Source organism: Pan troglodytes, chromosome 3 (genome assembly GCF_028858775.2).
Source record: "Pan troglodytes isolate AG18354 chromosome 3, NHGRI_mPanTro3-v2.0_pri, whole genome shotgun sequence".
Classification (NCBI taxonomy): domain Eukaryota; kingdom Metazoa; phylum Chordata; class Mammalia; order Primates; family Hominidae; genus Pan; species Pan troglodytes.
In genome coordinates this window covers 2,858,863-2,875,477 of record NC_072401.2, presented here as the reverse complement: position 1 = coordinate 2,875,477, position 16,615 = coordinate 2,858,863, and the positions used below count along the sequence as shown (strand labels likewise).

Below are 16,615 nucleotides of genomic sequence, written 5' to 3'. Positions count from 1 at the left end.
AATGAAGGAAACCTAAGGATCCACTCCTCCGGAGGCCGAGGGGCAGATGTACCTCAGATGCTAGAGGCCGTCAACATCCTCCACACTTCCCCAGGGCCCACAGTCAGCACAGGAGGCAGGCTTGCCAAGCTACCTGGTGTTGATGGCCACTGAGCACAGAGCCTGCTGGAGACCAGCTAGCAGCTTAGCTGCCTCTACTGTATTCAGAACCCAGGGTTGGCTGGGGTACAGGGATGGTTGTGAGACACTCACAAATCTGATTATTTGACCCATACCAGATGGGAGCAACTGAGCAGTGCCCCACAATGGGAATTCTCGAAGGGCACACCAGAGGGGGCCTAATATCAAACAGCACTGTCTCTGGCTCCGGGCTCCTAAACAGAGACATGTTCTTCTACTCTTAGTCAGATGCATCTGTGGGCTAAGGGACAATACAAGCTGTCACCAAAGGGCTAGACAAACTCAACTCTCTAGGGGCTTGCATCTTGGTGGAGAAATCCAGCATCCAGAAGCCCTAATCTAGACCCTCTTCAACTCTCCTTCAACACTTTACCTAGAAAGTAAACTAACAAATCAGTGTCCCAGCCTGGGCAACATGGGGAAATCCTGTCTCTACAAAAAAATACAAAAACTTAGCCGGGCATAGTGGTGTACGACTGTAGTCCCAGCTACTTGGGAGGCTGAGGTGGGAGGCTCGCTTGAGACTGGGAGGTTGAAGCTGCAGTGAGCCCTGACCATGCCACTGCACTCCTGCCTCGGTGATAGAGCGAGACTCTGTCTTTAAAAAAACACAAAAACACACATGCAAGTCAAAAAAATCACTGGCTCCCAGGGAAGATAAAAGCAGGCACGCACAACAGGAATGCTCTGAAGGAGACAGAAAGGCAGAAGAGAGCAGGAGGAGGAGGTCCAAGGAAGTTAAAAGTGCCGCAAGGTAATGCAAAGAATCACCAGGCTCCAAAATATCCAAGAATATTGCAAGTATTGCTCCCAAATAATCACAAGCATTGCCTACAGAACATAGGTCAAAGTCTTTATATCATACCAACCTCCCCTCCCAACTCGTCCTCACTTTTCTGGGTTCATTTGCAGTTACGGACATATGTGTTCCTTAAAAAAAATAAAAAAGCATCTTGCTATGCAAAAACCCACCATTTGTGAGGAAAAATGGAATTAGGGCACAACACTGAAAAATGTTGTCAGTGACACACACACACAAAACAATCTAGTGAAAATGGTAGTAAAGCTCTACACATGAGAAATGGTTAAGAAATACAAGTAACTGTGATACTTTACCTTGAAAAAGGCCTGAAGCTTGCTCTGTGGAAGCGGGCCTCAGACAGTTTACAGATTGTGAGTTATTGAGAAGGGGAGGCAAAGAGAGTGAATGCTGTAACATCAGATGGACACAAATGTGGCTCACATACAAGTCAACTGAGGTGACTGATCTATGTGGAAGGTGTGTATATTACATGGCTTGGTTCAGCTGGCCTCAACTTTTTGCGTTCACCTAATATTTCTCACAGATGACACTGTGGGCAGCAAACTCTCAAGTGGTTCTCTAATACAGCAACCTCACTGGAACAAACTCATCTTTCCAAACAAACACTTCAAATAGAACTGTACTTTACTCCAGGTATCCTGGAAGTCAGTTCAAAGTACCTGACTTTGGACCTCAAAGAAGGTCCAAAGTTGGCCAGGTTGGTCCTGCCACTCCCACCCTGCTTTAGGGAATTTCTGCTCGTTCTTCAAGGCCTACCTCAAAGGTTGCTTCCATTTCTCTCACTCCACCTAGTCCTGACTTAACCATTCTTTCTATACTCCCTTAAATCAAGAAACATAACTTATCAAATACTTATCATGGTGTCCCCACCCACTAGTACAGCACTTGGCACAAACATGTAAATGAGATTTTTTTTTTTTTCCTCACTGAAATTATCAAGGTCTGAGCTCACACCTGTAATCCCAGCACTCTGGGAGGCCGAGGTGGGCAGATTACCTGAGGTTGGGAGTTTGAGACCAACCTGGCCAACATGGTGAAACCCCACCTCTACTAAAAATACAAAAATTAGCCAGGCATGGTGGTGGGCATCTGTAATCCCCGCCACTCAGGAGGCTGAGGCAGGAGAACCCCTTGAACTCGGGAGGCAGAAGTTGCAGTGAGCCAAGATTGCGCCATTGCACTCCAGCCTGGGTGACAGACTGAGACTTTGTCTCAAAAAAAAAAAAAAAAAAAAAGAATGAATGAAGGAAATTATCAAGCTCTAGGGCCAGGCATGGTGGCTCATGCCTGTAATCCCAGCACTTTGGGAAGCCAAGGCAGGATTGCTTGAGCCCAGGAGTTCCGGACCAGCCTGGGCAACATGGTGAAACTCCTTCTCTACAAAATATTAATACCAAAAAAAAAAAAAAAAAAAAAAATTAGCAGGGTGTGGTGGCACGTGCCTGTTGTCCCAGTTACTCAGGAGGCTAAGATGGGAGGATCGCTTGTGCCCTGGGAGGTTGAGGCTAAAGTGGGTTATGACTGTGCTACTGCACTCCAGCCTGGGCAAGACCCTTGTCATTCTGAACACCGAACCCCAACAAAAGTTATCAAGCTCATCACATGCTTGAAAGAGATGGCAGATACCTTGAAAAGATGGCAGAGTGTTTTTGAAAGAGAAAAAAATAATTTCAGAGATGGGGGAAATGAAGCCTTTACATTGCAAGTAAAAACAGTCACAATTAGGAAACAAAGAAAGCCTTAAAAGCAGGACGGGGGCCAGTACAGCTGTGTGCACCTGTATTAGTCCGTTTTCACGCTGCTGATAAAGACATACTTGAGACTGGCCAATTTACAAAAGAAAGAGGTTTAATGAACTTAACAGTTCCACAAGGCTGGGGAAGCCTCACAATCAAGGTGGAAGGCAAGGAGGAGTAAGTCCCGTCTTACGTGGATGGCGGCAGGCAAAGAGAGCTTGTGCACAGAAACTCCCCCTTATAAAACTATCAGATCTCATGAGACTTATTCACCATCACCAGAACAACATGGGAAAGACCTGCCCCCATGATTCAATTACCTCCCACCGGGTCCCTCCCACATGTGGAAATTCAAGATGAGATCTGGGTGGGGGACACAGCCAAACCATATCATTCCACCCCTGGCCCCTCCCAAATCTTATGTCCTCACATTTTAAAATCAATCATGCCTTCCCACAGTCCCAAAGTCTTAACTCATTTCAGCATTAACTCAAAAGTCCAAAGTCTCATCTGAGACAAGGCAAGTCCCTTCCACCTATGACCCTGTAAATCAAAAGCAATTTAGTTACTTCTTAGATACAACGGGGGTGCAGGCATTGGGTAAATACAGCCATTCCAAATGGGAGAAATTGGCCAAAACAAAGGGGCTACAGGCCCCATGCAAGTCCGAAATCCAGCAGAGCAGTCCAAATCTCAAAGCTCCAAAATGATCTCCTTTGACTCCATGTCTCACATCCAGGTCACGCTGATCCAAGAGGTGAGTTCCCATGGCCTTAGGCAGCTCCACCCCTGTGGCTTTGCAGGGTACAGCCTCCCTCCCGGCTGTTTTCACTGGGTGGTGTTGAGTGTCTGCAGCTTTTCCAGGTGTACAGGGCAAGCTGTCAGTGGATCTATCATTCTGGGGTGTGGAGGACAGTGGCTCTCATCCCACAGCTCTACCAGGTGGTGCTCCAGTAGGGACTCTGCTTGGGGGCTCCAACCCCACATTTCCCTTCCGCACTGCCCTAGCAGAGGTTCTCCATGAGTGTCCCGCCCCTGCAGCAAACTTCTGCCTGGGCATCCAGGTGTTTCCATGCATCCTCTGAAATCTAGTGGAGGTTCCCAAACCCTCATTGTTGACTTCTGTGCACTGGCAGGCTCAACACCATGTGGAAGCTGCCAAGGTTTGGGGCCTGTACCTTCTGAAACCACGGCCTGAGTTCTACTCTATGTTGGCCCCTTTCAGCCACAGCTGAGACGGCTGGAACGCAGGGCACCAGGCCTCTAGGCTGCACACAGCAGGGGAACCCTGGGCCCAGCCCAGGAAACCATATTTTCCTCCTGGGCATCTGGGCCTATGATGCGGGGGGAGGGCTGCCATGAAGGCCTCTGACATGCCCTGGAGACATTTCCCCCCACTGTCTTGGGGATTAATGTTTGGCTCCCTGTTACTTATGCAAATCTCTGCAGCTGGCTTTAATTTCCCCTCAGAAAATGGAATTTTATTTTCTAGCACATTGACAGGAGGCTGCAAATTTTCCAAACTTTTATGCTCTGCTTCCCTTATAAAACTGAATGCCTTTAACTGTACCCAAGTCATCTCTTGAATGCTTTGCTGCTTAGAAATTTATTCTGCCAGATACCCTAACTCATCTTTCTCAAGTTCAAAGTTCCACAAATCTCTAGGGCAGGGGCAAAATGCCGCTAGTCTCTTTGCTGAAACATAACAGGAGTGATCCTTGCTCCAGTTCCCAACAAGTTCCTCATCTCCATCTGAGACCATCTCAGCCTGGATTTCATTGTCCATATCCTTATCAACATTTTGGTCAAAGCCATTCAACAAGTCTTTAGCGAGTTCCAAATTTTCCCACATTTTCCTGTCTTCTTCTGAGCCCTCCAAACTGTTCCAATCCCTGCCTGCTACCCAGTTGCAAAGCTGTTTCCAAATTTTCAGGTATCTTTTCAGCAGCATCGCACTCTACTGGTACCAACTTACTGTACTAGTCTGTTTTCACGATGCTAATAAAGACATACCTGAGACTGGGCAATTTACAAAAGCAAGAAGTTTACAAAAGCCAGTTCCAAATGGCCGGGGAGGCTTCACAATCATGGCGGAAGGCAAGGAGGAGCAAGTCATGCCTTACATAGATGGCAGCAGGCAAAGAGAGCTTGTGTAGGGAAACTCCCCCTTATAAAAGCATCAGATCTCTTTTGTTTTTTTAGATTAAGTCTACTCTGTTGTCCAAGCTGGAGTGCAGTGGGATGATCTCAGCTCACTGTAATCTCCACCTCCTGGGTTCAAGCAATTCTCCTGCCTCAGCCTCCCGAGTAGCTGGAACTACAGGCATGTACCACCATGTCCAGCTAATTTTTGTATTTTTAGTAGAGACAGGGTTTCACTATGTTGGCCACATTCGTCTTGAACTCCTAACCTTGTGATCCGCCCGCCTTGGCCTCCCAAAGTGCTGGGATTACAGGCATCAGCCACCGCGCCTGACCTAAAGCATCAGATCTCTTGAGACTTATTCACCATCATGAGAACAGCATGGGAAAGACCTGCCCCCAAGATTCAATTGCCTCCCACTGGGTCCTTCCCACAACATGTAGGAATTCAATGTGAGATTTGGGTGGGGACACAGCCAAACCATATCAGCACCTGTATTCCCATTTACTTGGGACACTGAGGCAAGAGGATTAATTTAGCTTAAAGTTTGAGGCTGTAGGCCGGGCACGGTGGCTCATGCTTATAATCCCAGCACTTTGGGAGGCTGAGGCGGGCAGATCACCTGAAGTCAGGAGTTCAAGACCAGGCTGGCCAACATAGTGAAACCCTGTCTCTAATAAAAATACAAAAACGAGCTAGACGTGGTGCTGCCCACCTGTAATCCCAGCTACTCGGGAGGCTGAGACAGGTGAATCACTTGAACCCAGGAGGTGGAGGTTGAAGTGAGTTGAGAAAGAACAAGATTCTGTCTTTAAAAAAAAAAAAAAGTTTTAGGCTGTACTGTGCTATATAATTGCACCTGCAAATAGCCACTGCACTCCTGCCAGGGAAACATAGGAAGACAACCTTCTCTTAAATTAAAAATAAATAAATAAATAAATAAAGAAGAAAGAAAGAAAAAAAGAAAAGGGCTGGACATGGTGGCTCACACCTGTAATCCCAGCACTTTGGGAGGCCGAGGTGGGTGGATCACAAGGTCAGGAGTTCGAGACAGGCTGGCCAACATGGTGAAACCCCATCTCTAGTAAAGATACAAAAAATTAGCCAGGTGTGGTGGCACATGCCTGTAATCCCAGGTACTCAGGAGGCTGAGGCAGGAGAATTGCTTGAACCCGGGAGGCAGAGGTTGCAGTGCTGAGATCGTGCCACTGTACTCCAGTCTGGGTGACAGAGCAAGACTCCGTCTCAAAAAACAAACAAAAAACAAAAAAACACAGATGATCATGATGGGAGAATAGGAGAGAACATTTCTACCTGAGGCATTTTCAACTTTTCAACTTGCAAGAGTAGGAGGCCAGAACCAACACTGGAAGACATCAAGAAGGTACTTACAAGGGAAGCAAATTTTAGTGCAGGTAACACAGAATGCTGCCATATTTAGGAGCAGAATTTAGCAGTAGTTTGGCTAAAGTAAGAGGTGAGGTGTGGCAGACAGGGAAATGCCTAGGCCCTAGGACAACTTCCCTTAGCTGGTGAGAGGAGAAAACTTAGGAAAAATAACTTTGAGGAATACAATACAGTCACTGAGAATCAATAAATTTTCTTGAGGATAATTATCAGACTCCTCTGCGGTGAAAGCAAAAATAAAGATACTATTTTGTTTTTACTATTTGAAGTTTCTAGAAACATTGGCCATGTGCTTTCCCACCACACAAAAAAAGCAGATGACATAACAAAGCCTAACAAAAGGAACAAAGGTAGGAGTCAGGGGTGGGGTGAAGTTTTGAGCTCTGCTTACTAATTGTGTGACCTTGGGCAAGTGACCCTGATCTCCCGGTGCCTCAGGAAGAGTAAAATGGGGCTAACTACAACAACTATCTTATAGAGTGGTTCTGTAAGAGAGTGAGAAGTAGGGAATCACTCAACCATAGATATTAAATCATGAGTCAGGAGTCTGAGACCAGCCTGGACAAAAGGGCAAGACCCAGTCTACAAAACTTTGTTAAAAATTAGCCAGGTGTGGGCCAGGCGAGGTGGCTCATGCCTGTAATCCCAGCACTTTGGGAGGCTGAGGCGGGTGGATCATGAGGTCAGGAGATCGAGACCATCCTGGCAAACACGGTGAAACCCTATCTCTACTAAAAATACAAAAAATTAGCTGGGCATGGTGGCACGTGCCTGTAGTCCCAGCTACTCGGGAGGCTGAGGCAGGAGAATGGCGTGAACCCGGGAGGCAGAGCTTGCAATGAGCCGAGATTGCGCCACTGCACACCAGCCTGGGCGACAGAGTGAGACTACATCTCAAAAACAAACAAACAAACAAACAAACAAACAAAAAGCCAGGTGCGGTGGCGTGCGCCTGTAGCCCCAGCTACTTGGGAGGCTGAGGTGAGAGGATCTCTCGAACCCAGAAGTCGGAGGCTGCAGTGAGTTACGATCGCACCAATGCACTCCAACTGGGGCAACAGGGAGATATTCTCTTAAAAAATAAATAAAAAATGCTAATGATCATTTGAGTCTTCACAAAGTTGTAATATTTTTGCTCGTGAAGGGTCTTGCCCTGATGATGGCTGCTCATGGATCAGGGCGGTGGCTAATGAAGGTTGGGGCAGCTGTGACAATTTCTTTTTCTTTTTTTGAGATGGAGTTTCGCTCTTGTTGCCCAGGCTGGAGTACAACGGCGCAATCTTGGCTCACCGCAACCTCTGCCTCCCTGGTTCAAGCAATTCTCCTGCCTCAGCTTCCCGAGTAGCTGGGATTACAGGCATGCCCCACCACGCCCAGCTAATTTTTTTGTATTTTTAGTCGAGACGGGGTTTCTCCATGTTGGCCAGGCTGGTCTGGAAGTCCCAACCTGAGGTGATCCACCTGCCTCGGCCTCCTAAAGTGCTGGGATTACAGGCGTGAGCTACCGCACTGGGCCAACTGTGACAATTTCTTAAAATGAAGTTTGCTGCATCAGTTGTCTCTTCGTTTCATGAAAGATTTCTCTGTAGCGTGCAATGTTGTGTGATAGCATTTTACCCACAGTGGAACTTCTTTCAAAATTGGAGTCAATCCTTTCAAACCCTGCCACTGTTTTATTAACTAAGTTTATAAAATATTCTAAATCCTTTGTTATAATCTCAACAATGTTCACTGCACCTTCAGCAGTAAATTCCACCTCAAGAAACCACTTTCTTTGCCTGTCCACAGGAAGCAACTCTCCATGTGTTCAAGTTTTATTTAAAAATTGCAGCAATTCAGTCACATCTTCAAGTTCTACTTTTTTTTTTTTTTTTTTGAGACAGAGTCTCGTTCTGTCAACCAGGCTGGATGGAGTGCAATGGCGTGATTTCGGCTCGCTGCAACCTCTGCCTCCTGGGTTCAAGCGATTCTCCTGCCTCAGCTTCCTGAGTAGCTGGGATTACAGGTGCGTGCCACCACACCTGGCTAATTTTTTTTGTGTTTTTAGTAGAGACGGTGTTTCACCGTGTTAGCCAGGATGGTTTCAATCTCCTGACCTCGTGATCCGCCTGCCTTGGCCTCCCAAAGTGCTGGGATTACAGGTGTGAGCCACCTTGCCTGGCCCTTTTATTTTTTTGAGACAGAGTCTCACTCTATTGTCCACGCTTGAGTGCAGTGGCCCGATCTTGGCTCACTGCAACCTCTGCTTCCTGGGTTCAAGCAATTCTCCTGCCTCAGCCTCTGGAGTGGCCGGGATTACTATGCAGTAACAATCCCACTACCACGCCCAGCTAATTTTTGTATTTTTAGTAGAGACAAGGTTTTATCATGTTGGCCAGGCTGGTCTCCAACTCCTGACCTCAAGTGATCCATCAGGCCCAGCCTTCAGGCTCTACTTTTTTTTTTTTTTCTAGACAGAGTCTCGCTCTGTCGCCCAGGCTGGAGTGCAGTAGTGTGATCTCGGCTCACTGCAACCTCTGCCCCTCCAGGTTTAAGCAATTCTCTGCCTCAGCTTCCAGAGTAGCTAGGATTACAGGCGTGCGCCACCACGCCCTGCTAATTTTTTGTATTTTTAGTAGAGACGGGGTTTCACCATCTGGCCAGGCTGGTTTTGAACTCCTGACCTCGTGATCCACCCGCCTAGGCCTCCCAAAGTGCTGAGATTACAGGCGTGAGCCACCACGCCCGGCCAGGCTCTACTTTTAATTCTAGTTCTCTTGCTATTTCCACCACATCTACAGTTACTTTTTCCATTGAAGTCTAGAACCCCTCAAAGTCACCCATGAGGGTCAGAATCAACTTTTTCCAAGTTCTTGTTGTGTTAATTGATTTTTTTTTTTTTAAGACGGAATCTCACTGTCGCCCAGGCTGTAGTGCAGAGGCACAATCTCGGCTCACTGCAGCCTCCACCTCCTGGGCCCAAGCGATTAACCTACCTCAGCCCCTCAAGTAGCTGGGACTACAGGAGCGTGCCACCACGCCTGGCTAATTTTTGTATTTTGTTGGTAGAGATGGGGTTTCACCATGTTGGGCAGGCTGGTCTTGAACTCCTGACCTCAGGTGATCTGCCTGCCCCAGCCTCCCAAAGTGCTGGGATTACAGGCGTGAGCCACCGTGAACTGCTGATGTTGATATTTTGACCTCCTCCCATGAATCACAAATATTCTTTTTTTTTTTCTTTTTGAGATGGAGTCTCGCTCTGTTGCCCAGGCTGGAGTGCAGTGGTGCTATCTCGGCTCACTGCAAGCTCCTCTTCCCAGGTTCACACCATTCTCCTGCCTCAGCCTCCCGAGTAGCTGGGACTACAGGTGCCCGCTGCCAAGACCGGCTAATTTTTTGTATTTTTAGTAGAGATGGGGTTTCACCATGTTAGCCAGGATGGTCTCGATCTCCTGACCTTGTGATCCGCCCACTTCGCCTCCCAAAGTGCTGGGATTACAGGCGTGAGCCACTGCGCCTGGAGACAAATATTCTTAATGGTATCTAGAATAGTATATCCTTTCAGGAGGTTTTTAATTCACATTGTTGACACCCATCAGAGGAATCACAATCTATGTAGCTGTAGCCTTACAAAATGCATTTCTTTCTTTCCCCCTGCCGCCCTTTTTTTTTTTTTAAGAGACTGGCAGTGGAGGGGGTGGTCTCACTATGCTGCCCCGGCTGGTCTCTAACTCCTGAGCTCAAGCGATCCACCAGCTTTGGCCTCCCGAAGTGCTGCGAGTACAGGCATGAGCCACCGTGCTCAGCCTCAAGATGCATTTCTTAAGTAAGATTTGAGAGTTGAAATTACTCCTTGATCCATGGGCTGCAGAACAGATGTTCACATTAATCTTACTCATCTCCATGAGACCTCTTTGGTGACTAAGCACATTCTCGATGAGCAGTAATATTTTGAAAGAATCTTTTTTTCTGAGCTGTAGATCTCAATAGTGGGCTTAAAATATTCAGTAAAACATACAGTAAACAGATATGCTACTATACAGGCTTTCCTGTTTCAATGATCAGCACACAGTAGATTTTTGCATAATTCTTAAGGGCCCTAGGATTTTCAGAATGGTAAATGAGCACTAGTTACAACTTAAGTCACTGGCCACACTAGCCCCTAACAAGAGAATCAGCCTGTCCTTTGAAGCCAGGCATTGACCTTTCTCTAGCTATGAAAGTCCTAGATAGTATTTTTTTTTTCCATATAAGGCTGTTTCATTTACATTGAAAGTCTGTTGTTTAGTGTGGCCACCTTCATCAATTATTTTAGCTATATGTTCTGCATAACTTGCTGCAGCTTCTTCATCAACACTTACTGCCTCACCTTACACTTTTACATTACAGAGGTGGCTTCTTCCCTTAAACCTCATGAACCAACCTCTGCCAGTTTCAAACTTTTCTTCTGTAGCTTCCTCACTCTTCACAGAATTGAAGAGAGTTAGTACCTTGCTCCGGATTAGGCTTTCACTTAAGGGAATGTCATGGATGGTTTGATCTTCTATCCAGACCACTAAAACTTTCTCCCTATCAGCAATAAGGCTGTTTGGCTTATCATTCATGTATTCATTGGAGTAGCATTTTAATTTCAAGAACTCTTCCTCTGCATTCACAACTTGGCTAACTGTCATTCAGCACAAGAGGCCTAGCTTTTGGCCTATCTCAACTTTTGATATGCCTTTCTCACTAAGGATAATCATTTCTTAACTTGACTTACAGTAAGAGAGATTCAACTGACTGCTCCTTTTGCCTGGACACTGTAGGGTCACTGACTGGCCTAATTTCAATATTGTGTCTCAAGGAATAGAGAGGCCTGAGGAGAGAGACCGGGAACTGCCAGTCAGTGGAGCTGTTAGTACACACCCAACTTTTACCAATTAAGTTCACTGTCTTATATGAGTGCTATTCATGGTAACCCAAAACACTGATCACAGGTCACTATAACAGATGTAATAATGAAAAGGTTTGGGGCTGGGCACGGTGGCTCATGCCTGTAATCCCAGCACTTTGGGAGGCCGAGGCAGACGGATCACTTGAGGTCAGGCGTTCGAGACCAGCCTGGCCAATATGGTGAAACCCCGTCTCCACTAAAAATACAAAAATTAACTGGGTGTGGTAGTACATGCCTGTAATCCCAGCTACTCCGGAGGCTGAGGCAGGAGAATCACTTGAGCCCAGATGGCAGAGGTTACAGTGAGACCGAGAACACGCCACTGCACTGCATCCTGGGTGACAGAGTGAGATTCCACCTCAAAAAAAAAAAAAAAAAAAAAAAGTGTGAAATATTGTGAATTACCCAAACGTGACACAAGAGACACAAAGTGAGCACATGCTGTTGGAAAAATGGCTGACACAGACTTGCTTGATGAATCCTTGCTATAAACCTTGCAAAAAAAAAAGGCGGTATTTGCAAAACACAATAAAATGAGTTATCTCTTATTCCCTCCATCCTCACCCAGCTACAGGAGGGCCAGCACCACGACTGTTTACTGCTGTATTCCAAGCAGAAAGGTTGGCATACAGGAGACCTCAAAAATACGCTGCTTTGATCTTGAGGAGAGTGAAAAATCTTACTCATTTTATGTACAAAGCACAGATGTGCATACATTATATAAAAAGAAATAATTTACGTATGGCATTAAGATTTCATGAAGATTAGGAAAACAATATTTACAAAAGGTCCTTACAAAGGTAGTAATTCAAGAAAAGATCAATAAACGATGTATTAAAGTAAGATTTTTGGAAGCTCAAATTCAGGCAATACAAAAGCCAGCAATATATCTTGCTACTCGAATGCCTCTATTTCACCTCAAACTCACAGATAAAACTGAACCCAATATGTCCTTGTCCATTAAAAAGCAAATCACCAAGAAAGTAACAAAAGATTCCCTTCAATGTCTCTTTTATTGACAGTGGTCCCAAAACTCCTGGTCAATGAATTCAAAACCCAAATCCTGCAGTTAGGACTTAACCTCATCTGCTGCCAAAAAGCTGGCTGTGTGACCTTCGGCAGACCACTTCACTTTTCTGGACCTCAGTCTCCCCAATCAGTTGGACAGTCTAAGCCAGGCTCCAGAGCTGAGACCCTACGTCTGGCTCAAGAACTTGGTGCAGAAACAGAACGAAGATTATTAAGTTTGTGAACGTCTATGGGAACCGACAAGTGAAAGACAAAAGCTGAAATCCCTACCAAAACGGCTTGCCCAAGCTCCATCCTTTTCCCTCTTTCCTCGATGGATCAAAGGCGTAAAAGCCGTGTTTACTAGCAACTCTGTTTCGGGTCGTGAGAATCTTCATACACCTGTCTATAGGCGCGCCAGAGCGGTGAAGGGCCCGAGCGGTGCAGGGCTGGGCCGCAAGCCTCACAGTCGCACGTTCCACCAACCACCAGCCGGGGCCCGGAAGTGCGCCCGGAAATCGAGGCCCTACTAAGTTTTAGACTGCGACCTCGGCGCCCCCACGGTCAGGCCCGCACCCGTACTCAGATCCTCCCGACCTACAAAAGGCCCCGCCATGCGGCCCACGCACCCCGGCAAACTCGCAGGCCCCACGATGGCGGGGCGGCGGCGCGAACACACAAAGGAGGCGTCGTCAGCGGGGAACAAAAACCCTGTCCAGGTCTTCCCCCTAACAGCACACCCTGCCCGACTTTCCAAGTGACCTTGGGGGCGTTCCTGCCCCTCCCAGAGTCTCAGTTTCCCTTCCTAGGCTAGGGACTAAGCCCCATGGCCGCGGCCCCCCAGGGTGAGCCGAGACCCAGACGCAGACCTCCTAACTTCTGTTGCCCGCGCCAAGCCGGGCTCGGTGCGCCCGCGCGGACGGCAGTGCGAGCGACCAGAGCTGGCTCGAGGTCCCGGGCTGCAAAGCCTCGGCTGGGTCAAGCCGCGCAGCGGGCCTCCCCCAAGCGGCGCGGGCCGAGGCCTCTGTAGGCCGCGAAGCTGCCTAAACCTCGCATCTGCAAGGCCCTGACTTACCGCTGCTTTCCCGCAAAGCCCGGCCTAACCTGGAGCTAGTTAGGTCCGCAGGCGCCGCCGCCGGCGCACTCCGGAGAAGAAGCTCCTTCTTCAGCCGCCCAGGAGAGCTCCTCGAGAAAGATGCCGCCGCCTCAACAGCAACCCACTTCCGCTTCGGAGGCCTCGGCTCCGCCCCCATCATGTCCCCATTGGCCGCCCGCCTACTCTACTTCCGCGGTCGGCCGGGTAAGGACAAATTTTTTAATCCTATTGGATAAGAAAACCATCTGTTACCACTTTAAAACGCGCCTCTTTCCGCCCCCGCCCACAATCGAGCGCACTAACTCGCACCTTCCGGCAAGAGACGGCGCGGGCGCGCCCCGCCCGCAAGGCTTTTCGGGAGTCACGGTCTGAGGGCGACCCGGGCGACCCGGTCGCCCGTCCCCGGCTGCCACTGACCGCCCCAACGCCGCCAGGGACTGCCCGCCAGCTGCCTCCGGAGCCGAGCAGGCCCCGAACCTTCCCATTCCTAGATTTCCAGCCGCACAACAGCCGCGGTGCCCCTGGCTCGACGCAGCTGGCCGGAGGCGCGGAGCTGGTCGTTCGTCCCGCCCGCCGTTCCGCGCCCCTCTCCCGGCTCTTGTTTCCTCGCCTCTTAACGAGGCCTTTGTGAGGAAGGTTGCTGGGCCTGGGGACTCTGACGATCGGCTGGAAACCAGGCCTGGCCCTGTTTCAGCATCCCCGCGTGCCAAGCCCTGGGCCGGCGTGCGGGTCCCTGCCCCTGCGAGGAAGCTGGGACTGTTGCAGGCCTGGGTGGAGACGTGTACATAACAGAGGAAGAGTGTGGAGGATTGGAGGACTCAGGGCAGCACGGCAGAGGTGCATGCAGGTCCCCGGTCGGACTGGAGAATGGGCGGTGGGTTTCTTGAGCTCCAGTCCCTGAGCTCGACTTTGACATGGGTTTAGCAACCAGGAAAAAAGCCCACCTTGTCCCTGCTGCCTGAGAATACCCAGACCTTAGTCCATGGCCAGCATCTCTGGTCCCTCGGCACCCTCAGGCAACGTGAAGGTCACCCCAAATACCTTGGGTTACATTGTTTCCTTACAGTGAGTTTGTTTGTTTTAGTGGCGCGATCTCGGCTCACTGCAAGCTCTAACCTCCTGGGTTCACGTGATTCTCCTGCCTCAGCCTCCCGAATAGCTGGGATTACAGGCGCCTGCCACCACGCCCGGCTAATTTTCTTTGTATTTTTAGTAGAGACGGAGTTCCATCATGTTGGCCAGGCTGGTCTCGAGCTCCTGACCTCAGGTGATCCACCCTCCTTGGCCTCCAAAAGTGCTGGGATTACTGGTGTGAGCCACCTCGCCCGGCCACCTTACAGTGAGTTTCTAACCTCGAAAATGGAGTCAAATAACGGAATGACAAGGCAGATAGAAACCAGAGCATTAACGTTTTTGTGTTGCATTTACAAACAATATGTGTTTGCTATTTTTCGTAATTGTAAGGAAATCTGGCATGGTAGAGTATCTGATAGATAAATGTAAGTATTTGTGTTTTTTGTTTGTTTGTTTGTTTTGAGACGGAGTCTCGTTCTGTCGCCCAGGCTGGAGTGCAGTGGCGCAATCTCGGCTCACTGCAAGCTCCGCATCCCGGGTTCACGCCATTCTCCTGCCTCAGCCTCCCAAGTAGCTGGGACTACAGGCGCCCACCACCACGCCTGGCTAATTTTTTTTTGTAGTTTTTAGTAGAGACGGGGTTTCACCGTGTTAGCCAGGATGGTCTCAATCTCCTGACCTCGTGATCCACCCGCCTCGGCCTCCCAAAGTGCTGGGATTACAGGCGTGGGCCACCGCACCCGGCCTTTTTTTTTTTTGAGATGAGGTGTCACTCTGTCACCCAGGCTGGAGTGCAGTGGCACAATCATGACTCACTCACTGCAGCCTCGACCTCCCCAGGTTTAGATGATCAACCCACCTTGGCCTCCCGAGTAGCTGGGACCACAGGTGTGTGCCACCATGCCTGGCTAATTTTTTTGTATTTTTTTTTTGTAGACACTGGCTTTCGCCATGTTGCCCAGTCTTGTCTTGAAGTCCCGGGCTCAAGTTATCTGCTCACCTCGACCTCCCAAAGTGTTGGGATTACAGGCATGAGCCATCACACCCTGCCCTAAGTATTTGATTTTTGATAGCGACTGTAAGTTGAAAGGTATAACATTTTCCGAAGTTTGTGATTATAATTGGAGCAAAGAGAACTTAAAAGTTTAAAAGAAATGTAGACATTTAATATATCTATGAGAATTATTTAAATATTAATACTTGATAAGGCAGACAACGGAAATGCTAAAAAATAAAATTAGATTCTACGTGTATAAATGCAGTTGAAAATGTTTAAGAGAATTTCAGTTCATAAATGGGGCCGTACATGATTAATCAAAATGGTGGTTAAAAATGATCAGATTTAGGGCGGGCATGGTGGCTCTCACCTGTAATCTTAACACTTTCGGAGGCTGAGGTGGGAGGATTGCTTGAGCTGAGGAGTTTATAGATGAGCCTGGGTAACATGGTAAAACCCCCTCTCCACACACACACACACACACAAATAATAATTAGCCGGGTGTGGTGGCATGTCCCTGTGGTCCCAGCTACTCAGGAGGCTGAGGCAGCAGGATTACTTGAGCCCAGGAGGTCATGGCTGCAGTAAGCTGTGATTGCACGTCAGCTTGATTGACAGAATGAGACCCTCTCTCTCTCAAAAAAAAAAATCAGATTTAGAAAAAGTAATATTAGTAATTTGTATTTTACAGCCTAAGGAAAAGTTAGGGTTTTCTGTTTGTAACTGTAACATATTGAAGATATGATGTTGAAAAAGTCTCTATAAATACCAGTTTCATGCTCAAAGACTGCCTTCAGCCAGGGCAACATAGTGAGACCTCATCTCTACTAAAAATAAAAAATTAGCTGGGTGTGGTGGTAAGTGCATGCAGTCCCAGCTAGTAGGGAGGATGAGGCAAGAGGATCACTTGAGCCCGGGAGTTTAAGGCTGTATGAGCTATCATCATGTCACTGCACTCCAGCCTGAGTGACAAAGCGAGACCCTGCCTCAAAAACAAAAACAAAAGCTGCTTTCAAGTCTTCTCCAAGCCTCACTTGCACTGAACTTGTTCCTTCACAAATAGCGCTTCCCTTGGGCCCTGAACGCCCGCAGCTTAGAGAAAAGACCGGCACCTTGGTGCTCCCATAGTCCCACAAGTCGAAACCAGCTGAATGCAGGTTCCTGGGCCTCACACCAGCTACTAAATCTGTTTCTTCACTATTTCCAAAGAAAGCCCCTGCCCAAGTGGGTCTCAGATGC

At 48.2% G+C, this 16,615-nt stretch overlaps 1 protein-coding gene across 2 annotated transcripts in view; it reads right to left on the bottom strand.

Annotated features, from left to right (window-relative positions):
- The window catches only part of RNF4 (ring finger protein 4), a 46,765-nt gene extending 33,339 nt beyond the window's left edge, over positions 1-13,426 (bottom strand). The window contains exon 1 of one of the 2 annotated variants that reach the window (XM_009447228.5): positions 13,314-13,426. The gene's annotated coding sequence lies outside the window, so the exon portion shown is untranslated. Of the gene's footprint in view, positions 1-13,284 lie in introns of both variants that reach the window. The other variant, NM_001251909.4, reaches the window with a different exon arrangement.
- Between the last annotated feature and the right edge of the window lie 3,189 nt (positions 13,427-16,615).